At 53.7% G+C, this 25,028-nt stretch overlaps 1 protein-coding gene across 16 annotated transcripts in view; it reads right to left on the bottom strand.

Moving 5' to 3' along the window:
* Positions 1–17,083, bottom strand: part of EPB41L1 (erythrocyte membrane protein band 4.1 like 1) — an 80,301-nt gene extending 63,218 nt beyond the window's left edge. For 15 of the 16 annotated variants that reach the window (XM_083801332.1, XM_083801333.1, XM_083801331.1 and 12 more), the window contains exons 1-2: positions 16,952–17,072; positions 7,793–7,842 (exon numbers count right to left, since the gene is read on the bottom strand). The gene's annotated coding sequence lies outside the window, so the exon portion shown is untranslated. Of the gene's footprint in view, positions 1–7,792; positions 7,843–16,951 lie in introns of all 16 variants that reach the window. The other variant, XM_083801335.1, reaches the window with a different exon arrangement.
* Between the last annotated feature and the right edge of the window lie 7,945 nt (positions 17,084–25,028).

Below are 25,028 nucleotides of genomic sequence, written 5' to 3' on the forward strand. Positions count from 1 at the left end.
CACTGCAAGGGAGCTGCAGAGGGAAAGCTTGCACAGGAACAGATGAGCACCCGCTTTTTCCAGAGTAAGGAGCAGAGACTCCCTGGGTAGACGGGGATATCACAGTCAGTTATACAGATGATGCACAAATACAGTTCTGACAAACAGATGCACAAACTTACGCCAATACCAAAATGGGAGAGACACACTGAGACCCCCAGTTCCCGCTGTAAAACAGCTCCAGCCTTGCTTTCCCCCCTCAACATCCAGCCAGGTCTTCCCTGGGGAACCCATCATCCCAGCAGGCCTCCCAGGGATGAGGGGGGCAACTGCTAGTAAGCAAATATTGCTAGTTTTCTGTTGCTCTCCCCCAGCCCTTCCATTTACCTCTTGGACAATCCTCAGCAGTTTTTTTTTTTCCCCCTCACTGTTTAATCTCTCTCCAGCTCCCAGAAGACGTATGCTTATTGCTTGCAGAATCTCTTCTAGATTTGATGAGTCTCAAATTCTGTCCCACCCCCCACCCCCCCCTCAAGCAGGTGACAGGCACTCAGGGAACTTGGACAATTAAATGACAAGAAAAGGAAAGGCTGGGGAGGTTAAAAACAAACAAACAAACAATAAAAAAAACTACAACTGAACTAAGCCTCTCCTTTCCACCGCACCCAAGGGCAGAGCCCTCAGTGAGAACCAGTGAAAGGCCTACCAGAGCTTCCTGCTGTCACACAGGGGTGGTAGGAAAGTTCCACTAAGTAACACAGGCATGCGGGGGCACAAAGCCCTGCCCAGGAGGTTGCTGCAGACAGACCTAAACTGGGGGATCAGGATCCAGCTGGCTGTGCCTGGGGTCGCAGCTAAGCTCACCCTGCAGTGGGGAAGCACCATTCAGCAGTCATGGCACAAAAAAAGAAATTAATGTTTTACCGCTGAAGCAATCAGCAAAAAGATTAAAGTTTACGTGATGCGCAAAGTTCCTGATCAAAACTTTTTCCCCTGATCTGGCAGGCAGAGAAACATTTTCAAACTATCATCATGGTTTAGCCGACACCTGCCAGGTCTGGATGCGAGTTCTGCAGAACTAGAGGCGAGCTCTCAGCCCCACCATCGTGCCCCAGGACAGCCCTGCCACACAACACGCTTTTGACCACCTGGGCACAGCCTCGCTGCCAGAAGCAGCAGCACCTCCCCAGCACGCACTGTGAGGGTGTTTGTGCCAAGCAGAGCCAGGCACAGGATGGTGCGGCTCCTGTCCTTGCAGCTCAACTGGGGACCACACCACAGCCAGGACAAAGGGAACAGAGGCAGCGACAGCTCCTACATTGATCTGCGCTGCCCTGGGCTACAGACAAGAAGTCTCAGCTGTGTCCATCCCAGCCCACCCCTTCTATCCCATGGGTCCCAGTCTGGCTGGCAGGAGGTCACCGTGGCCACCAGGCACAGATCGGCCCTGGCAGAGGGGTGACAGGTCGCACCCACCTCTGGGCCTACAGGAGAAGGCCCACAGAAAGCACAGCTCCAAAGGCCACGGGCTGGCTGGTCCGTGGTCGCTCCTCAGCTGAAGGTGGCCCATGACAGGCGCCTTCCAGCAGAGGGTACAAGTCTGTACTCCCCAGGAGGGGGGGTCCGCATGCCTCATGTACAGGATGGAGGAGCTGAGCAGCAGAGGGAAGACCTCCCTTCCAACCCATCACCTGCGACAAACTGTGCGCCACCCACCAGCACCAGACCCTCTGGCAAGAGTAGAGCCCTTGGGGCTAGCACAAGGGAACTGCGTGGAGGTGGCTCGAACACCTGGGTTTCCAACCTGCACTCCTGCAGTGCTTGCATTTGCCTCACCTCCGCGAGCCTCTCCCTTGCCTGCCCTGGCTTCGGGGGACCCCCTCAGGGAGCCCCGGGCCCAGATCACCAGGGAAACGCCCTCACGGGCCTTCTGTCACCAGCACCTCGGGAACTTCTGCAGGAAGATGCAGGCATGGATGCCATCTGATGCGGCCTCTGCAACAAAGCCTGGGAACAGCCACCAGGCTGCCGCCGGTGGCAGCAGAGGGGTGGCCTCCGGCTCAGAGCCACGACGCTGGCTCCAGCCCCGTCTCCATCTCCCCAGCCACCAAGAGCCTCCGTTTCCTTGGCAACGCAGATACCGGCACCTCGGCACTCCCAGCCGAGCCACCTCATGAAGAAGGCAGCACGCAGAATCCTAACAGCATTACAGCAGGCCTTTTCTTTCCCCCGCCCTCCTGCCCTTTTCATCCAAAACACAGCACTGAATCGTCGCCTCGGGGTCAGGAAGGAGCATGGTCACAGCTGTGCCCCAGGGAGCAGCAGCCCCATGCCAGCCTGCCAATGGGGCCCGGGCCGGTTCGGCTCGAGGCAGGTGGGGCCTGTGCTGCAGTCGCATGACGGATGCGACTCCAGGGCAGGAAAACAGCGCCGGCTCTACCTGAACAGCCTTTGGGCCACTACGTGCACGTGGGAGCAGGACATGTGCCCCCACGTGACACCACAGGGGTCCAACCTCAGTCTCCAGCCCACACGTTCAGCTGCCTCTCAGACTCCAAAAGCTGCTCACCGCAGCACAAAGCTCCCTCCAGAGCCCCATCCACCGTCCCATCGCCATACCAGGTGTCCTGCAGCCTTCGCAGTGGGGCGAAGGACACCAGCCGAGACCTGAGAACCTGGGCTGCACATGGCCTGATGGAGAACTGGCCATTTTCAGGCGACCCCGTGCAACCCCACAATATAAAAGATAACAGCCATGATGAAGACCCTCTCAGCAGCCCAAGAAGCTGTACACAGAGGCCCAAAAAGCACCCTGCCACTGCGGCAGGCGCAGCCCCTGGACTGGCACCAGATGGGCAGTGGGAGGCAGGTGAGCCACGGCATCCCTGAGCTGCACCCAGGAGAGAGCTGAGCCCTGCAAGCTCAGATGAACAAGCACAGCAGCCCTACAGAACACCTTCAGAGACGCACAACCATGGGAGCAGCAAAGCTATATCTTCAAAGGAAAGCCACAGCTCCTGCCAGCCAAGCAGACAGCACTGAATGCACACCTAAAGGTGGGGCAAGATTACAGCCCCAGCATGGATCTCGGCAGAGAAACTTTCAACGGCTGGGCAGAGAGGCAGGGGTGTGTCAGCAGTGGGCGTGCATCCCAGCTGTAGGGCAACCTGGGGGAAACCAGGCTCCTAACTCAGGCGATACAGAAGAGGTTAAAAGTACCAGCCGAAGCAAGCAGGGTGTTTGGCCAGAAGCCATCCTTTCTCAATACGAGTTTGAGGGAGAGCTGGCAGCATTCTCGCCAGCCTTCAGGGCGCACATTGCCACATACCACAAAACAATTTGCTGAGACAACGCCAGAGCAGCTGAAATGGTGCAGAGCAAGCTTCATTGACCAAGACACATACCCAGTGAGGACAGGCCCTGGATGAAGAGGAAAGTGCACCAGCAGCCCTGAGCCAGGGCGGTGGAGCGGGTACAGTGCCGCAGCACCCACCCTGGGCAGTACCGCCACAGAGCAGACATCTGCCCCACACTGTGGGTGCCAGCTCCTGTGGGCTGTGCGGCTGTGCCCAGGCCATCCTGGGGGGACAGGGATGGCAGCACCGCCCTGGCCAAAGTCCCATCACCGCGCAGGGTACAGACCAAAGAAGAAAGAACACCTTCATCTTCCCAACTACTCCATGAAATGGGCCAAAAGCAATTCTCAGGCAAAATGTGATTAGTGCAACTTCCTGAGCCAATTCTTACAATAAGGAGCTAATCCTGCCTGGGGCACTGGGGAGGGACCTCAGCAGCTGCTCTGTGCTCACCTGTGCTTTGCTGCCATTAGAAACTGCCTGCAAGCAGAGTTATGGGGCTAACCCATCTCAGCGCCATGTGCACGTCCTGACAGCGCAAGGGTCTCTGCACTGGGGACAGAGCTGCCATGTGAAGAGCTGGCCATGCCCAGCAGGCCTCCACACCCCGCTGCACTTTTTTGGGAGTGGCAGGGAAGGGGCTGCTCGGGAGATGCCATGGTCACACACTCCAGAGCCATCAGCCTGGGTTGGACCAGGCTCTCCAGGGAGACGTCAGGACCACGACAATTTCAGCCCTGGAGCACCGCAGCCATTCCTCCCCTCCTGCTCTCACAGCCATGCAGGGAAGGTACTGCAGTAGAGACTGGGGCTGTTTTGTAGCAGCAGACAAAGACAGCGTATTTAGCAGAGGGAGGGACACTGAACCAAAGGCTGGTAACTGTGACCAGCTTCAAAGAGCAAAATTAGTGCATTAAGAAGGAGAAGCAAAAAGTTCCAATTCACCCATGTGCACATGTGTCCTGTGGAAGGGTGGCTGATCTCTGAGGAGCAACAGACAAGCAGATAGCTCAGACCTGTGTCAGAAGTGGGCAGGGGTGTTAGGACATCTCAACCATGCATCACCAAGGAACACTCCTCCTCCACCAGTGACCGCAGAAAGCAGCTCCTGTCCACACTCCAAGTCACCTGCTGCCTCTGTGGCAATCTGCTCACAGGCAAAAGCAAGCAGAGGAAGGCACTATCCATGGGGTTTGCTGTCTTGCACTGGCACATAGCAGCCAGGGAGATCAGCCTCAAGAAGGACGCAGAAGCAGACAGCCAGGAAACCACAAGCCCAGCCTTCAAGCAGAGAGCTGGGAAAGAAGAGTGTGAGCAGCTGCAGGTGTAGAGTACCCAGAGCAAGAGGAGCCAATACAGGGAACCCAGCTTAGTCAAACACTCGGCCCTGCCTTCTCTCAACCTCTTTTCCCTGCTAAAGGCAAGCATGAGCTCTCAGGCAAGCTGACCAGCAAATACCGTACAGTCTTAGTCCTCTTCTTTACTGTACAAGGGACAAAAGCACTGGCACAGGTTGCCCAGAGGTTGTGGAGTCTCCCTCCTCCTCAAGAGTTCTTCAAAATCTATCTGAATATGATTCTGGGCAGCCTGCTCTGGGTGTCCCTGCTTGAGCAGAGGGATTGGACCAGGTGTTCTCCTTCCAACCCTAACCATTCTGTAATTCTTTGATCTTCAGCCCCAAAAGAGCCCTGTTCAGGGCCAAAAGCAGTGGATTCAAAGTGGAAAGCAGTGGATTCATTTCCTCCAGTCAAGTCTTGTGCATGACTTTCCAGGAGGAAGGCCACCTCCTTAGAGCAAGCTCCCAAGGAGAGTTCTTCCTCTTCACCTCTGCCTGCCAAAATTCAGCAGCAAGCCCTTCATGATATTGATGAGGTACAATCAGCTGTGAGGAAGATGCAGAAACGTAGAGGAATGAAAGGCTGATAGTTGTGCCAAGACTGGGAGCATCACAAGCCCCCCCAGAAGGGCAGGGACACCCTCCACAGCACAGCAGCGGGTCAGGCCACACGTGCTGCCCCAGCGAGGCTCTGCTTGCCGGGACCTGCCAGGCAGCTGGGCCCGCAGGCTCCATGCTGTCACCCCAGTGCGTGGCTCAGCAAGCCTCCCCAAACTGCACAGCAACAAATCAGTTCTGCTTCAACGTGCAAGTGTTTTCTCCAAGTTGCTGGTGCATCTGTGCCTCGCACAGCTAGCAAGGACACCTGTTAAACAAAGCACAAGCAAGAAAGAGACACAAGAAACCCAATGCACCCAGAGCTGGGCCACTGACATCCCGCTGCACCCAGGGCACCAAGGCTGCCAGAAAAGCCAAGGGCATGGCGGGGTGCCGGGAGTCGCAGCAGGGCTCACTCACAGCTTCTGGTGTGGCACCCAGCACAGGGGAGTGCCAGAGGAGGTTTCTTCCTGCTCTCCATCCCCATCAACCCACACCTCACCCACTGGGCTTGATTGCACGCTGTCCACCTGCCCCAGCCCCCTGCAGCACAGCCATGCTCACGTTCAGTGAGAAGGGAGCAAGGAGCCCTTGGGGGCTCCCCAGCATTTCTCAGGGACAGTCTTAAACACAGACCCAGAGCAGAGGGAGCCGTGCAGGGCAGGCAGGAGCTGCCCAGGACGGGAAGGAACACTCCTCTCCCCAGAGAGGGAAGAAAAAGGAGCTTGTAGCAAGAAGGGGGCGGCTCTGCAGGGGAACCTCAACAGTCTTGTTGTAAAGACAGGGACTCACCCCTCTAGCACAGGGGCAAAGCTTCCTGGCAGGCAAACACAGCAAACACAGCACAGCAAACATAGCAGCCAAACGCTCCCACGCCAGGCAGCCTTCCTCACTCAGAACCCCAGAGCAGCAGCACTCAGACACCTACCCCATGCCAGAGGGGAACTGAGGCACGTGGTGACGCAGGGTCACGTGCAAACCAACACTCGAGACTCGAACTGCACTTCTACCTCTCTAATTCCAAAACTGGTATTCCAACACCCAAATGTCTATGCAGCACAGAGAGGAGGGACAGGAAACCCTGTGCTCCTTGTTTTCCCTCCGGACATGGGCAGAACTGGACCTGCAAAGTAGCCCTCTGGAGGGCCAGTCTCCTAGCTCTCTGCTGGTGAGGAACTGCTCATAAGAACTAACAAGCTGTTCTGTTCAGATCCAAGGACACCTCCAGCCCCAAGGAGCACATCTGCAGCTCTCAGCAAGGATGTGGAGTCCCTGCCCATATCCTGAGCACTGCCTGCCTCAGACAGGCAGGACCCATACCCTCAGTGCATGGTGTTGTGACCAGCAACAGCCAGGACTGCAGGGTGCTGGAGGAGGTACAGAGGCAAGACTGGAGACTTGGAAACCACCACCCAATGCACCCACGCTGCACAAAGCCTGTGAGGCTCAGAGCCGTCCCCCAGGCAGCAGGAGCAGTAAAGGAGTGCTGCCAGCCGGGAGCAAAGGCCCAACAGGCTCGGCGTTGTGCTTGAACTGCATGCCACCTGGGACATCACAGACCATGACAAACAGCAGCTGCAGCCACATTCATCATTTCTTCAGTAAGGTGCTTTCAATCCACTGCAGATGTCGAGCTCGTTGCCCCCAGTTTACAGACACCACCACCTTCCCTGCGTTCTGGCTCTGGAGCAGAGGTAGACCTGCTGCACTGCCCTCCTCTCAAGCTCAACTCATAGGTCAGAGAGCTACAGCAGAGGCTAGACCTCATCCTCCCAGATGTCCCCCGCCACATGTCCTACAGAAGAAGCTCGTGGCTGGTTTCACAGGGACAGTGTAATGCAGACCTGCACCAAGGCACTAGAGCAGAGCAGACCACCCACCCGGAGGGCCCCAAGGTGTTAACAGCCCTCTCCAAGAAGGTCTGGGCCACAAGGCCTTCACTCTTTCAGGTTCCCCAAAAGTTTAAATCTGTGGCTCAGATCTCTGTCCTCACTTGTCTTCCACTCCAAGTTGCAAACCTGGGACACACTTCATGCCAGCCGTGCCCAACCCCACCTGTAACCCTGGGACCTCCTCACAAAACACAGTGGCACATTTTGCTGGTTTGCAAATGCACTGCCTTCCCCAAAAAGGCTGCACAAAAAAGCACATGGAAACTTAATGTAAGTGTGATGCCCCAAAACAGCTTTGTCAGTAAGCAAAGACTCAGACAGCTGGTAGGAGCCTTCCTGTTGGCAAATGGGCTATTGCCTAACTCCTAAAATAGGAAAAATCCCAACACATTAGAAAAACCATAAGAATCCTAATTCCAACACTTCTGCACTTCAACAGTAGCAGGCCAGGTTTCCTGTAATCCTATGTGGGTTTCTAGCAAAGAACCAGCCACCACACGAACCTCTTTCATACTGCAGCACCATCTCCAATCTCCTGCCACCAGCCAGCACAAGCCCTTCTACCCTACAAAACCCAGGTGGTCTTACATGAGATCTAGAAAGGAGAATAAAGGCTTTCAAGATAAACTCACACTGCTTCCAGGGACTTATCTCAGCACTCTGCTCAGGCACAATTCAGAACCTGCAAAGAAGAAATCGGATTTGGTTAAAAGGAAAAAAAAATATCTTCCCAGGGATGATGACAGGCACATGGACAGACAGTAGCCAGGCGTTCCATCACAAGATGGTGCCCAAACCGCTCAAGCACTGCGTTTAGACACCATACAAATCCGCTTGCTGAAGAATTTCCACTACAGATTTCTTTAAATGCAGCTTTACTCTCAAAGAGAGTGACGTGAAAACAGCACCTTCTAAAGCAGCATATCTGCTCGCTGCATGTGTTCAGAGCCAGCTCTGCTAATCTGACTGGTAAAAGCAAGTATTTACTACAGGCAGCACTGCAGAACCAAGACACGTCTGAGAAGTGAAACAGATACATTCTTGGCTTGCACGGCCAATTGCTACCCAAGTTCTCATTTCAGGGCCATCTGTGCCATGTCATTGTCTTCTGTCCCTCTGTCTCACCTGCACGGCCCCTCTGACAATGAGAGCCCAGGCAAGGGGCAGTGAGGGCAACATCTGGTCTGCAGGACTCTCCTCCTGGGCAATGACGCACAATACATGGGGAAACAGTCTGGCTCACCCATCCACAGAGAGACGGGCAGGTTTGGCATACCAGTAGTAAAATGAGCAGTTTTAAAAGGAAACGCTCCAAGAATTGGATCCTGCAACAGCATTTTCAGAGCCATGTGTTGGATGACAGCTATGTCTAATGGAGGAAGGAAAAAATAAAGGAGACCCTTGCAGCTACAGGGAAGAGCTGCAGCCCAGTGGTCCCTACAGTTACATAAAGGAAGTAGCAATGTCCTATAGCACAGCAAGGACACCTCCTCCTTTTTTACAAAGGTTAATTTTCAAATATAAGTTCAACACGCACAGGCAATCCTCTCATAAGCACAAATGCAAAAGCAGGATAACTTGCTTATGCAAAATTCAATCGCCTCACAACATCATAAACAAACAAACAAAAAGAAACCAAAAGCCCTTTGAGCACTCAGCATCAAGGACTCAGAGCTCACTTGTTCCACATTTCACACAGATGCAGTAAAACCCTTTCACTCCCTGTCAACAAAAGTCAGCCGCACGCAGCCCTACGCAGCTTGCACTGCGTGGAAGTGCCAAGAGCAGGCTTTGGCTCCACAGGAGCAACACAGATCCACAGCAACTTTCTCAAAAGCTTGCTCAGGGCACAAAAGCTGTTCCACTTCCATTTGGACAGAGTCCCTAAGCAGCACAAGGTGACACGCAGCATCCGAGCATTTACACTGTCAGCCTTCAGCAGCTAGCTCAGATATTGCAGCTGGCTCCAGTCCACATCACTGCGAACAAGGACAGGACGTTACGCTGTCCATCAGACCTGATGCAGTAAGCCAGGAGCTTCAGCACCTCCAGGGAAACAAAATCACCTTTAAGCAGGGAGAATTTACTGCCCAGGCCATCCCAGGGGACACGGCTGGCAGCAAGGCCCTGGCCAGCGTCCCTTCACTGCATGGGGTAAAGTCCAGGGAAGAAAGAGCAGCTTCACCTTCCTGACTCCTCACACCCCTCGATCCCACAGCAGACTCCGTTCCTGCTCCTGCCTCCTCCTCTCAGGCAGGTGCTGCCCCGGCCGAGGACGCAGGTGGAGGAGCCCCACCAGCAGCCCCCACACACTCGGCCTTCTCCATCCCAGCTCGAGGGCGAGTCGAGCGGCGGAGAGGGGCAAGCAGGCACGCAGCAGCCTGTCGGCCCACCCGGGAGCAGAAGCCCAGCTCCCATCTGTCAGCAGCCCAGCACCCCGGGGGCAACTCGTCCCCCCAGAGCAGGAAGATGCAGGGGGCAGACACCAAGGGCAGGGCAGAGGCACCCAGCATCCCCCATCTGCGTGCGCTATAGCGCCAGCACATGTGCGCTGCCAAACAAAGCCCTGTGCTCCCCATCAGCCACAGAGCATCCGTCCTTCCTCTTTGCTGCTGCTGCTGAAGCAGGTTTCACCGGGGCTGGCTGCGTTTCAGCAGGGAGACACTTTGGGATCTGAGCTACTGCATCAATTAATATCATATTAATGAAGTGCTCTGAGAAGGCAGGCATCTGAGAGCAAACCCTCCCCCATCCCTGCTAGCTTCTGCCTCCCTGTAACACTCCTGCTAGCAAAAATGCCTGCTAGATTGTATCGCGATCTCTGCCACGCAGCTCTCCCAGCGCAAGCCTGCCGTACGCCATTTCAGCCACAGACAAGTGCCTCCGGCTTGGAAACATCCCACGATGACCCACATTGTCACAAACTCATAGCAATTATCCAGCCTGACCCTGACAGGGCAAGCGTGAGTGCTGGCTGTCAAAGCAGACACTGGGACACTGACCACAGGCAGGAGGCTGAATCAGCCCGACAAATGCTGCAGTCCTTGCAAGGGGCAGAGCCCAGCCAGCAATGCTGGCAGGCTCAGCTACTCGCGGGGGTTAGGAGGAAGCCGTATGTCATGCCCAGCTTGCTCAAATCTAGGCCAGAGCATTGCAAAAATGTTCATCAGTCCTTCCTCAAGACGGGGAGTGGAGGGGCAGGCGCTGATCTCCTCTCTGGAGATCAGCGATAGGACCCGAGGGAATGGCTCGAAGCTGCAACGGGGATGGTCACGGCACCAAGCCTGCTGAGTTCAAGAAGCGTTTGGATAACACTCTCAGACAGATGGTCTGATTTTCTGGGTGGTCCTTTAGGGACCTAGGAGTTGGACTAGATGATCTTTTGGTCCCTTCCAACTCGGGATATTCTACGAACAGAGGGCAAGGGAGGGGACAAGGATTCACGCTGTCCCCTCCACTTGTCCACCAGAATGAGAACACGAGTAGGGCAGAGCAGCACGGCAGCCCCAGGGCAGCTTAGTGGAGCACGAAACACACCTGAGTAGAGATCCAGATGTGCACAGCTCCACCCCACACTGCGACCACATCAGCTCCGGTGATCTAAGCAAGAACAGCCCAGCCAGCACTCAGCAAATGACCGTGGACCACAACACCATGGGAAACTCTGGCCTTGCAGGTTGTCCTGCCCACATGTGGTGGGACTGAGCTTCAACGCAACAGCATGGAAGCGGCCAGGCAGGCTTATAGCTACAGTGGAAATTGCCACCAAAACACAGCAGGAGCAGCTGTGTTTTCTCTACCTGTACCCCCTTTATTACTTTCAACAGTCATCCTAAAGTCAGCTGTATTTCTTACAGATGTATTACACATTAGACCAAGGTAACCAACAAGGATGTACTCATGCCATACTATCAGAAAGCATTTTTTTGGCTCCCCAAGGAAAAGCCCCAATGAATTTGCAGAGGTAATGGTCCCTGCTTCACATAGGCATGCGTATACCCTGGCCCAGACCAGACCTCAAAGGGTATTTTTGTTTCTGCAGAGTAGTGGTAGAACAACATCACCTATCAGGAGTTGTAATAAATCTCTCCTAAAAGGCAATACTACTGAGAATTCAGGCTGGAAGTTTCCTGACCCAAAGGTGAGCATCACTGTTGGGTTTGTGTTCTTGGCAAAAATTCCACCTTCCCTTGGAAAGCAGTAGACCTCGCTGTCCGGCGAGGGGTGCCTCACACCTTCGCACAGCATCACTCCCTGCTTTGTGACTTTTGCCACCTCCCTCTGGTCACTGGCAAAGATGAGACTCAGCATTTTGTCAGGTGCCATGCCGTCCCATGCTCAGCAGGAGCTCCTGCCAGCAGAGACACCGCCAGATCAATAGTGCATCTAATGAAAACATTTAATTGCTTCTCTCGTATGCAGGGGTACCGTTCCCCAACAGGATGATTAGAGAGGAAAACCTGCAGGACCACTCCCAGTGCTGCAGCCCTTCATGTTGGGCCACCCGGATGATGGCTCCAAAGGGCCAGAGAAGGGTGTGAAGGAGCTGTCCGTCCCCCCCGCAGCCTGTCCCCCACAGCAGCAGGCTGCCAGGGTACGCACCTAGCTGCCTCCAGATGAGCCAGGACAGCTTTCTGCTGGCACTCACCACAGCAAGCACAATTTGCTGATTACAAAGGGGATATGTCATTTAAAATGAACATTCAGATTCCCGTCTCTTCTACCCATAACAAAATGCCTCGTGAAATGGCTTATTCTGTTCTGCCATAGAAATCTGTTTCCATTCAAAAGCCTGATACGGGCGGGGGGGGGGGGGGGGGGGGTGTGGAGCAAAGCTAAAAATACCCTCTGAAAGATACCATGACAGCAACAGATTCACAGGAAAATGAAGTGGGAAGGGGGCTGTGAATGTGTTAAGATCCTGTTTAATCTCTCCCCAGCCACCTAAAAATCCACCCAAGTCAGAAACGATACTTCAATGTTTCCTTTGTGCAAAAGATGACTCCACCCTGTGTTTTCCTCTTCATCTGATACTCCGTGAAGGATACTGGCACACATCTCTGCTCCGCCACCAGCCAGTAAGTGGGGCCGAGGCAGTGGGTTAGTAGGAACAGAAGAGGAAAGAGTCAGGTGGGTGGAACCTGGCAGAATAGCTGTACTGTAAATCCTCATTCAGCATCAGCTCAAACGCGGGATGCATTTTACACTAGCACAGCACCTGGAGCCAGGTTTGACCACGTCTCCAATACCCTGGAAAGGAGCATCAGCCTTTTGGACCAGACTGGGAAACAGAAGAGATAAGGCAAAACGAAGCCCAACAAGACTACCATGGGGTCCGATTACAGCTGATGGGGAGAGGGCTGGCTTCTGAAAGGGAAATGGATCAGATATTAAAGTGACACCACATTTCATCTCTACAGAGGCCAAGTACCCAAATAAAACTGCTGACCTGCTGGGAACAGCAGATCTGCAGCTTCAGCCTCATTTGTCTCGTGTTTTGAGCACAATGGGGCCAGCCCAGTCTCCTCTCCGCTCTGTGATCACACCAGCCCCAGGATGCTGCTCGCCCAGACCCAGCTGCTCCCACACGGGGCAGACCCATCCTGAGACACTGTCAAGCCCACAGGACAGCTAGTAGTGGAGGTTTTTTTTTGTTTTGTTTTGTTTTTTTCCCCCCTATGGAGGACAAATCACAGACCATCAGCATAAGATGGAAGGAAATCCCCTCCCCTTCCAGACCATTATTTTCTGTGTTTCAGGCTCTGTCCATCACTCCCTTCCTCCCAGACAGTAAGCCTGTGATGTGTGCATGACTATGCACATGTACATGCATACACTATAAGCAGGGTACTACATAATTCTCAGCTTCAATTCAAAGCACCCTCAGCTGTGTACTGAGACAAACAGACGTGAAGTATTTGTACCAAATCACCAAACAGGGCTCTAAGATGACCCCCCCTTTCCATATAGTCCTACATTCCCCTGTCCAGCACAAGGAGAGCAAACCTTGGCTTCTGTCCCAGCCGCAGGAAAGCTCAGCCAAACACCTCCTGTTTTGGATGCCCCCATGCACCCCCAAACAGTTCACCTCCTTGGAGAAAGGAAGGGTGGATGGAACAACTATCATCCCAGATGAGGGACATCCACGGGCCTGGGCTGAACATCCTGCTTTGCACCAAAGACACACCACGTAGACAGGAGAGCTGCTGCAGAACGCAGCTGCCGCTTCCACGGCGGCAGACACAGGCACCCAAACCTTCTCTTCCCTCTCACACTCACTGAGGCCTTGGACAAACCACAAGCTTCCACTCAAGGGCTGAGAGGAAAGACGGGTCTGGAACCACAAGGAAATACTGCGCCACGTCCCCACCAAGGACTCTCTCTTCCCACCACCGTTCCTGTCTCCTGTAATCCAGGCAACATGATAACCATGAGAAAACCTGCTCGTTCGGCAGGCTGCCGCCCTGAAGAACAGGGCGGCCCAAGGCAGAACAACAGAACAATGGCCCAAGGCAGGCAAATCCATACCACCAGGAAGGAGGTCCCAAGGCAGACAGCTCTCAGACTCCCACTACCGCCGTAACTTCTTCCATGCTCAGAGGAGAGCACAAGCCAACAGTGAGCCCAAATCCAGGCTCAAACCCCCGCGCGCCCAGGTGGAGGAAGAGCCCACACTGCTCTTGGCTGCCGAACCTCCCAGGTCTTCTGGCACAATCGCCACGGTTGTGACAAACCCAAACCTGCTGACTCACAGCCACCTGACTGCTCTAATGAGAACAATAAGCCACGCAGCCGTCACTGTCACAGCCTCAGCACAAGCACATTTTTAGATGCCGTGTGAGAGTAACGTATCTATAACCGTACAAGTCTTCCTGCGCAGGAGCTTCCAGCCACCAGGCCTGGGAATCTCCGCCATTCCGTGTTTCTTTTTTTGTATCTATGCTCAAAACAGAGCTTCAGACTTCAGAATAGGCTCAGACCTTCAAGTGACAGGCACCGCATGAAAGTCTACTACATAGCTAAACACAGGCCTTCCAGACACCCACACAGATCTGCCACCAAGCCTAAGCCCATGCTCAACCCATCTCCTCACACACGCTTCCCCATCAGCATCCCAGCTGTCGCTCAGGCAGCATATCACTGTGCCCAAGGCAGCAGGGAATTATCATCATTTCATAGCTGAATGAAATTAAGGCAAAGGACACTCAAGTGATGCCTGTGAGACCAGGCAGGAAACCCAGAGCGAGCCTGGGAACAGCCAAGCCCACCTCCTGTACTTTAACCCCCAGGCCATTCTCCACAACTTCCTAACTTAGAAATCTTAATTATCTACAGGAAATATTTTTCTAAAAACAAAACTAGCCAGGCACCTGACTGGTCTCTCTGTCCATGTAACCCCCTTTTAGTTATGCAAAACTCTTCAGCAGCGCTAGAGCAAGGAGTGTAGGCAACACAGAGACACTTCGTTTATATACAGGACAAGGGCTTGGTGCTGCAAGCAGAAAGCAGGAGAGGTTATTCCGTAAATCAAGGAGAGATTCACCTCCTCACCAGGACCAAGGTCATCAGCCAGAGCTTAAAAGGGAACTCAGCCGCCTTGGGGAAGAAAATTGATTTTGACAATTTTCCCCATTCTACAATGCAGTGACACCAAGGCCTTCTTCAGCCAACCTGGCCACCTCTCCTGGCTTCCCATGAACAGCATGCCAGAAGACACTTGCCCTGCAAGGCTGTCATATGTCATGGTGACGATGATAGCAGCCCAGGAAACAGGACCCACTAAGCTCTTTGCCTGCACTAGACAGAAAAGGTACCAAAACCTTGTGCACCAGGAGTGCAGGCTCTCTTCTACAGTCATGCTTTTTGCACAGAAATAAAACCCCAGACTTTTTTTTTTTTTTTGAAGCTTTGTACAAAACAAAACATCTCTCCTGACAGTTTTGGAAAAGGCTGATGTCTCAAAAATCAGTAGAAATAAAAATGCTGGATAGTTCTAGCTACAACATCAACACTTAACCAAAATGGTGGGGAAAAACCTTCATGCAGAGCCAGCCTACCGTCAGTGCAAACACGCAGGCTCTGCAGCTAACCCAGAGCAGCATCACACCCTCCCAAGACACCCTGAACCCCTGCGGTCACAACCAGGGCTCTGCTATTTACAACAGTGTCTGGTTTAATGACTCCATCGCCATCTGAAGTTGCTGTTAAAGCAATAAACACGGCACAATGATTGTGAAGAGATGTGAATGCTCTGCTCACAGCAGTGGCTGCAAGCAGGGGAGGCAGCTCACGCCCCCAGGGGATGGCTACATGCTGCCGGTTCACCAAATTTGGGGATTGCCCTTGCATAAGAAGGGGATGATTCGGACGAAAGAGGGCAATTGTATACCTGCCATATGCTACAATAACAAGGGTCTGACACAGCTCAAAGAACACACCCTACCTCTCCTGCCAGGCTGGGGGTCCTCACGGAGAGCATGGCTCTGGGCCCCCTGGGGAGACCCGCACAGGCTCCGTGCCTGGCAAACCAGAAGCCAAAACATACAATTAAAGAGCAATTGACTTGTCAGGATCACCACCCAAATCCAGCCTTCCCTCAGCTCCAAATGTGCTTGAAGACAACATGGGCACGCTGCTGAAGGCCACAAGGACAGTTCCACAGCCTGCATAGCTGTGACAGCTTGAGTCAAAGGGACGAGAGGCACATGCAGTCCTCCAGAGGGCTGCAAAGGAGCCAGAGGTCTGCCAGGCAGCCCCAAGAAGCAGACCTCAGTAACAAAAGGCTTCCCACGTCTCGAGCTGTTTGGATGCAAAAGCCTCTTTGAACAAGTCCAGTGTGAGAATATGAGGGAAAATGACAGCTAAGTGCAGGCAGAGGCTGATGCCTCCCTAGGTAGCTGGAAAAGCCACACCTCTCAGGGCATTTCAGCGGGGGGTGGGAGGGGGCAGATCAGGAGTCACCTCACACCATCAACAGCTAAATCAAAGGCAGCTTTTCCACCGCCTGCTCCTGCAGCATTGCTGCAAATATTCAGGTGCACATACCCAGACCTTTGTTTGTCCGCAGAAGGGTCCCTACCACAACACGCTGTGAAAGGAGGGCTGGGCGTGCAGGAGGGAAACAATACCACCGCAGAAGCAGCAATGGAAATAGCATTTTAAACAGAAAACACTGACAGAGAAGAGGGCCGCACGGGTCCCCTAACACAATCTCCCGGGTAACCAGCGTATGGAGAAAATGCTGAGCTCAAGGATACCTCCAGAGCCCACCTCTTGCCATATGACGATACTCCAAAAATAACCGCAGAAATATGCGAGGACCCATTCCAAGTTGTTCCTGGCTCTCTGCACATTCTCCCTCTAATGTAAATTGTCTCCCTGAAATCAAAGCCCCGCGGCCAAACGCTGTTACAGCAACCCGCAGCTCCGGGCGGGTCCCGGGGCCGGCTCGCCCCGGTGCAGGGCCGGGATCCGACCCGCGCCGCCGCCTCCCCGCACCCGTCCCGCTCCGCTGCGGGCGGGCAGCGCGGCACCGCCCCGGCTCGGCTCCCCCGGGGCCGGGCAGGGAGGCGCGGCGCGGTGCCGGCAGCCGGCACCGGGAGGCTGGGCTGGCAGACCGCGGGCGCTTCCCCGCGGCAGGGGGCGGCCCGGCGGGGCTTCGCCCCTTCCCGCTCGCCGCCGGCAGCTCGCTCCCGCCGGCTCCCGCCGCTCTGCAGGCAGCGCACCTGGGGCCACCGGGCGGCCCGGCCCCGGCCCCGGCCCCGCGCCCCCGGGCCCGCGCGGGCGCTCACCTGGGCCCGCTCCGCCGCCGCCGCCGCCTCCTCCGGGGCGCGGCCCCACGCCGCAGCGGCCGCCGCCTGCCGCCTGCCCGCCGTGCGGCGGGAGCGCAGCGCGGGGCGGGCCGCGGCGGCGCTGCGGAGTGGGGGACCGGCCCCGAGCCGCGCCGCCTGCCCGCCCACAGCCCCGCCTGCGGGGAGCCGCCCCTGGCTCGGCTCGGCTCGGCCCGGCCCGGCCCGGGAGTGCTGCCGCCCCGAACGGAGCAGCCGCCGGCCCAGTGTGGGGGGGGGGGCGCCGCCGCCGCTTGCAGGCTCGTCCCGGGTGAGCCCCGGGCAGGCGCCGCAGGGCCCTGCGCGCTTCTCTTCGCCCCGCCTGGCTCGGCCGCCGCAGCCCCGCCGCCCCGCCCCAGGTCCCGGTCCCCACGGAGCCTCCCGGAGCCCCCCCCGCGGGGAGCTGCAGCCCCGTACCGAGGCGTCCCCGGTCACGGAGGAGATCGGCCTCCCCGGGGCCAGGTTTGAGGCGAGCCGCGCGGCGCCCAGGCAGGGTGACCGTCCCGCAGCGTGTGGCGGTGCCTGGCACAGCCCAGCCGCTGCTGGCGGCCCGGAGCTCTGCGGGCGGCCTTCGTGCGGGGCTTGCCGCAGCAGCCCCCCTCAGTCGGTTGCCGGTGAGCTCTCTGTGGTTGTCTGGCTTCGAGATTTTGAGTGCGCCAGGGCCAGCAGCCCGCTCTAAGGGGTGCAGTTGCTCTCCACCCCCGCGTGCACCCCCAGCACCAGGCTCCGCTGTAGACATCCACGAAACCTTTGTGGAGGCCAAAACTGAAGCGGCCCTGTCTGCGCAGCAGGTGCTGAGGGTGGAGGACAGACGTGGGGTGTCAGGCACAGCTTAGCATGCAGCCGGGCTTCGCCCTTCCTGGCTAATCCTGTCCTGATGCCCAGGGCCAGCAAGTGTGTGCTGTGCTGGGCTACGGCCGGGTCACGCAGGGCTCCGAGCACTGTATGGTGTCCCTGGATTTCCCTCTTCTGCCAGCGACCCCGGGAAAGGTAGGTCTGACTGGTCTGACCCAGCCCTCAGCACCCTCACCAGGACAAGGAACTGGAACAAGTCTGGCTTCTTCTACTGCTTTATGAAGTGCCCCTTTATAAGCCACATCAAGGCTTTTTCCTGACAAACCACATAGCAGCAGAGAGCACCAGTAACAAAACGAGGCTGCATGGTCCGGTGGTTAGAGCCAAGGCAGCACTGCCAGAAGGACTGTGGGCTCTAATCCCCCGCTGAGCTGTTGACTCACTGTGCAAACCCAGGCAGGTCCTGCCTCTTTGTGCCGCAGCGAAGCCCAGCTGGAAAGTTGGGTAAATAGCAGGAACCTCTTGGAAAAAAAAAAAAAAAGGCACTGTGTCAGGGCCAAGCTTGAGGGAGGGCTTTCATTTACAAATAAATGGCATTTCATCTGGCTGCTCAGATTCCCCTTGCAGACATAGTTTTCACCTTCAGGCCTCTACCACAGTGCTGTGCTGCCAGGTGCTGCTGAATGGGTGCCACCCCTTGCTGCTGCAGCAGCTGCGGTGCAGTCGCAAGGGGCGTCACTCGCCTGTCGTGCTGTGCTGGTTTTGTAGGGAACTTTTACAGGAAAAAGGTTGCACGGTATTGTTGCTAAAATATGCACTGTTGTAGATCTGTGCACAGTCTTGAAGGCTGTTACTGTCTGTTTTCATCTTTCAGTTCATCCGATGGAAAAATGACACTTTCTGTTTGATGGGTCAGATTCTGTCATCCTCTGAAAAGAAATTTAAATGTTAAAAGTGAATTTGGGTCAAAAACAAACAGTGGGTGACCACATACATACAGATATTCTTGATAGTTTTCTAGTACCTAGCATGGCAGTATTCCTCCTGTGAAGCCAAGGAGCCAGAACAGGAACATGCAAAACAAATTCCTCCAGTGAGGAATCCCTTCCAGCACTGGTACAAATGGCCGAGCCTGAGCTGTCTTCCACTTACTAGGAAGTTAAAACTCCTCAGTTTCAGCTAAAATAACAGTTTCAGCTAAAACTGAAACTCCTCAGCAGTGCCGAAGACATGGAAAATGCAATTTATGTGCATACTTGGCCATACAGCCCTCTGCCCACTGAAATGAGGAAAAGAGCTTAATTTGCAAAATACTGATCACCCTGTCGTATGATGGATCCTCTTCTGATTATTCAATAACAGACAAATAAGCTTTTGTACTTTGTTTCCCAGAAAGCACTGAGGAAGCGAGAACTTTACAAGGTTTTTGGGAGCTTAACGGGAACAACAACAATCCCACGGAAATTCAAAGCAGCCAATACTTACTCAGTTGTTTCTTCAAAAATCAAATAAATTTCCCAGAAAGTTAGGTTTCCATTAGAAAAGTTGTTTTAAATATCCATTTATTTTAAATATCATTTTTTTTAATGTATTATTTAATATATATATTTTTAAATATCCATGATCCACTACACAGCCCGAGGGAACTGTCTGTCCACCTGCACCATGTTGGACATGGAGACCTTTGTTGCTCAGCTGTGCACAAGGGAAATCCCTGAGCCTCCTGCAGTGGCGAGGTGATGGAGGAGCCTGCAAGCACTGCTCACCGCTTGGACCACCTGGGACCCATGCTTTCGCAGCTGAAGTGAGATCTCCTGGCCACAGTCCCATTGTCGGGCAGAATTGGCCTGAAACAACAACATAAGAAAATACTAATGCCAGTACAAATAAATGAGGACTGACATAAAAGGAAAGGCCTTGCAGATGTTTGATCTTTCAATGGTAGGACAGATTTGGTCACCGGGCTCTTACTAGATCTCTTTGAGAACTTGTATTTTTATCTTTTTTAAATTTTTCCGGCAAGTTTTCCCATTACAACTAAAATCTGCAGTGAGTGTGGCCTGGCTTTATGGGATGGAAACCAAAAAGGGTCAGGACATACTTCAGCAGTGACCCCTGACTCTATTTCTACATTCCTTGCTGTTACGTGATTTTTATTAACTCCTGTCTCATCATGATTGCTTTCCCTGTTGGAAGCAGTGTTAGCACTCCTTCCAGGCACAGAGCAAACTATTAATTAGTCCTTGCAATATCAGTGTCAGGGAAGCACACCTCTGGTTATTAATAATCATTGCAGTGTTCGTCATCAGATCTGCAAACACAAGGATGTAGCAAAAGTCAGTGTGATTGTGTTCCTGCCCACTTGCAACAGGAGGTGAACACATACCCATATGCATACACGTGCACACGCACAAGCACGCACAAGTGTGATCTGGTTCACTGCCAGATCTGCCTTGCAGTTGTCAAGCCATGCCTGTGACCAGCTCCTGGGCTGCGGGGGCCAGTGGAGGAGCTGAGCACACCGAAAGCTTTTAATCCATAAAACCCAGCAGCATGGAAAGAAGAGCATGTGGTTTTGGGAAGAGGTTATTTTGAGAATCCTCGCCTGAGCTGCTGCTAGAAGTAATGCTCTGCGGTAACAACCTTTCATGCCTCTCACTTGTTTATGCAGGCCATAAAAAGGCCCTTTGTGGCTCTCAGGGAGCCAGCTGCCAGCTGGGAGCAGTGAGACACTCCGTGTGCTCCTCATCTCCTTCCCCCTTGGCAAAGTTGTGCCTGCTGTGAGGCACGGGGTGCCTGAGGGCTGAGGGGGGCTTGCAGAAGCAGTCAGCCCTGCTGGAGAGGGAGCACAACTCCTGGCACTGTGCTCCTAGGTACTTTCTGCCCTGCACACCTTTTGGGTGTGGAGAACCCACTGGTGAGCTTCCAGGAGCTTCAGGCCAATGTTTCCATCCAAAGAAAACACATGCAGCTCGTGGTATTCATGCAGGGCCATCTGTGCCATCTTCCTCCAGGTTGTTTGAGTGGGACCCAAAGCCTGAAGAAGTCTCTGGGACTGAGATATCACCAGATAACTTAGATCAAACCTTGTATCCCTATGTGTCTGGAGCCCTGGAGTCTTTGGGGATACACAGCCCTCCCACTGCCTTCATCTTGCTTCCCAAGTAACAAGATCTAGTGGCAAAATGCAGTCAAGGCATGCCGATCTTCAGATAGTTGAGCATAACTTCGGGTAGTTATGCACGTCCTTGACAACTAAGAACAAAAGGGACAGGAAATGTGTTTTTAAAATTTAATCAGAAGAGATTCATAACCTGCCTAATAGTTGTAACACATTCCAACTTGGAGGGGTAAGAGGATTTCAGTGGGAAGAACTGCGGCACCTCTGGGGCTCAGGGAGGAAGGGAAGGCATATTTGCCCACTTTCCAGGCAGGGAACCTGGGCACGAGGGCAGGATGTGGCTTGCCTCTTGCCATGAGACAGAGCTACCAACCGCAAAGTAACCAGGAAAGCACTTTTGGTGTGTCCATCTCAGCAGACCTGTGGCACAGATGGGGTCCAAAGCGAGTCAGTGGTGGGCTTAGGAGACACCGGTGAAAAGAGTGACAATATTGACAACCGATTACTTCTTTCCCATGGGCTGTAAGGGGAAGGAGGAAGGGCTGGACAGGTTCTGCTCCCAGTTGCAGCCTTGGCCCTCTATGCATGTGCTTCCCTATGCTGGCAAGAGCCTTGTGGAAGACTCTCATTCCTTCAGTGGGCTTTCAGCAAAGACCAGCCGGATGCAATCCTGGGTCATGAGTCCCTGGAGAGCATCAGTTCCATCCTGATAGGAGCCCAGTGAGGCTGAGGATTTACCCTGAACATCATAAGATCAGCAGAACGGTGGGATATCCTGTGTCTTTCCATCCTGATGCTGCCAGGAAATAATCAGTTCTCCTGAGGGGAGACCCTGGCATGTGTCTGACATGCTCTGGTTAAATAGATGGTTCTGACAACTTAATTAACTGCCAGCTTGAGAATGGCAGGGGTTGAGCAAAATGAGCCTGACACAGCCTGCCCACTGAGAGCCACAGCTGAGACCCACCCAGCAGAAACCCTAGGCACCAAGGAGAGAAAAAGCAGAAAAAGATGAAGAACAAAGCAGAAACTGTGGAGCACAAACATGCTGGTGTTTACTCCCTTAACACAACCACCATTCTGCCAACATCGGTGCTCTGAGGCAGGAAAGATTCAGTTGATGTGGCAGCACCCACTACAAAGCATCTTCTCCTCTCACATGGCTCCTGCATCACCCAGCTGCCCTAGCTGGACGGGTGCTCTTTAAAGCTGGGTCTATGCTGAGTCGCTCTGCTCTGGGGGCCACAGTGGAGGGTGCACTATTAATCACTGCGTTGCAGTAGGAGTACTGACTTGGAGGACTGCCCCAGTAGAAAATGTGATTTCTGCCCAAGAATTTGACTTTGTACCTAATGCTTCACAATCTATTACTTACTAATGCAAACATTTTGAGACTGTGTGAACTGTGTGAATATTTCTATTAAGAATCACAGGGACATAAAAAAAAATAAAAAAAATCTATCTGTTCTGGGTTTCATATTACCAGTTACAAGCCCTAGTGTCCCTGCCCTTGGACCCAGATGACTTTGTGCAAATCTCTGTTTCTAACACATGTGGGTACCAAAGAAAAAGAAAAGTGAAACCTAAAAGCTGGAAAGTCAGAAAACAAGAGGGTCAAAAGTGATCCAAGGTCCTCCTTGGGTGGAAAAAGAACCACATCACATGGGACTGTTATAATCATCCAGGCTGGTGCCTCACCCAGTGAAGCCTGAAGAACTAGCCCCATAGCCTCCTGTGCAGCCTGGGGCTGATGGCTGAGCAGATGTCCATGGAAAGGACAGCCAGCTGAGGCATGGTGGGGAGCTGACCACCGCCCTAAGGAACTTAATGACCTCTGCTGTATGAATCAGCCATAATTTGAGTGCATCTCAGACATAATTTGAGTGCTTTCAATTTCTAGCCACTAAATTTTTCTTCACATGTGTCTGATTGGCAGAGTCCCTTGGGAGGCAGTCCTGAAGGGCAGAGGAGTCCAGGAAGGCTGGGCACTCCTCAAGAAGGAAATCTTAAAGGCTCGGGAGAGGTCTGTCCCCACGTGCTCAAAGACGAGCTGGCGTGGAAGAAGACTGGCCTGGCTGTACAGAGTTGTGGCTAGAGCTTAGGAAAAAAAAAAGAGGGTTTATGATCTTTGGAAAAGAGGGCAGGCCACTCAGGATTATAAGGATGTTGTAAGGATGTGTAGGGACAAAATTAGAAAGGCCAAAGCTCATCTGGAGCTCAATCAGGCTACTGCTATTAAAGATAACAGAAAATGTTTTTATAAATACATTAACATGAAAAGGAGGACTAAGGAGAGTCTCCATCCTTTACTGGATGTGGAGGGAATCTTAGTGACGAGAGATGAGGAAAAGGCTGAGGTGCTTAATGCCTTCTTTGCCTCAGTCTTTAGAGGCAAAACCACTTGTTCTCTGGGTACCCAGTACCCTGAGCTGGTGCAAGGGGATGGGGAGCAGATTGTGGCCCTCACAATCCATGAGGAAATGGTTGGTGACCTGCTACAGCACTTGGATGTACGCAAGTCGATGGGGCCGGATGGGATCCACCCAAGGGTACTGAGAGAACTGACGGAGGAGCTGGCCAAGCCGCTTTCCATCATTTATCGGCAGTCCTGGTTGTCAGGGGAGGTCCCAGTCAACCGGCAGCTAGCAAATGTGACGCCCATCTACAAGAAGGGCAAGAAGGTAGACCTGGGAAACTATAGGCCTGTCAGTTTGACCTCAGTGCCAGGGAAGCTCATGGAGCAGATTATCTTGAGTGTCATCACGCGGCACTTGCAGGGCAACCAGGCGATCAGGCCCAGTCAGCATGGGTTTATGAAAGGCAGGTCCTGCTTGACGAACCTGATCTCCTTCTATGACAAAGTGACATGCTTAGTGGATGAGGGAAAGGCCGTGGATGTGGTCTACCTTGAATTCAGTAAGGCTTTTGACACCATTTCCCACAGCATTCTCCTCAAGAAACTGGCTGCTTGTGGCTTGGACTGGTGTACGCTTTGTTGGGTTAGAAACTGGCTGGGTAGCCGGGCCCAAAGAGTCATGGTTAATGCAGTTAAATCCAGTTGGAGGCTGGTCACTAGTGGAGTCCCCCAGGGCTCAGTACTGGGGCCAGTTCTCTTTAATAGCTTTATCAATGATCTGGATCAGGGGATCGAGTGCACCCTCAGTAAGTTTGCAGATGACACCAAGTTAGGTGCGTGTGTCGATGTGCTCGAGGGAAGGAAGGCTCTGCAGGAGGATCTGGATAGGCTGGAGCGATGGGCTGAGGCCAACTGTATGAAGTTCAACAAGGCCAAGTGCGGGGTCCTGCACCTGGGGCACAACAACCCCAAGCAGCGCTACAGGCTGGGAGATGAGTGGTTGGAAAGCTGCCTGGCAGAGAAGGACCTGGGAGTATTGGTTGAGAGTCGGCTGAGTATGAGCCAGCAGTGTGCTCAGGTGGCCAAGAAGGCCAACAGCATCCTGGCCTGTATAAGAAGCAGTGTGGCCAGCAGGACTAGGGAAGTGATTGTCCCCCTGTACTCGGCTCTGGTGAGGCCGCACCTCGAGTACTGTGTTCAGTTTTGGGCCCCTCACTACACGAAGGACATCGAGGTGCTCCAGCGAGTCCAGAGACCTTCTTTGGAATGAAGAGACCTTCTTACAGACCTTGCAGAGACCTTCCCTGCAACGAAGCTGGTGAGGGATCTGGAGAACAAGTCTTACGGGGAGCGGCTGAGGGAGCTGGGGTTGTTCAGCCTGGAGAAGAGGAGGCTCAGGGGTGACCTTATCACGCTCTATAGGTACCTTAAAGGAGGCTGTAGCGAGGTGGGGGTTGGTCTATTCTCCCATGTGCCCGGTGACAGGACGAGAGGGGATGGGCTAAAGTTGCACCAGGGGAGGTTTAGGTTGGATATTAGGAAGAACTTTACCAAAAGGGTTGTTAGGCATTGGAATGGGCTGCCCAGGGAAGTGGTGGAGTCACCATCCCTGGAGGTCTTTAAAAGACATTTAGATGTAGAGCTTAGCAATATGGTTTAGTGGAGGACTTGTTAGTGTTAGGTCAGAGGTTGGACTGGGTGATCTTGGAGGTCTCTTCCAACCTAGATGATTCTGTGATTCTGTGATTAAAGAGCTGTCTCATGCACAG

Source organism: Anser anser (genome assembly GCF_964211835.1).
Source record: "Anser anser genome assembly, chromosome: 16".
Lineage (NCBI taxonomy): Eukaryota > Metazoa > Chordata > Aves > Anseriformes > Anatidae > Anser > Anser anser.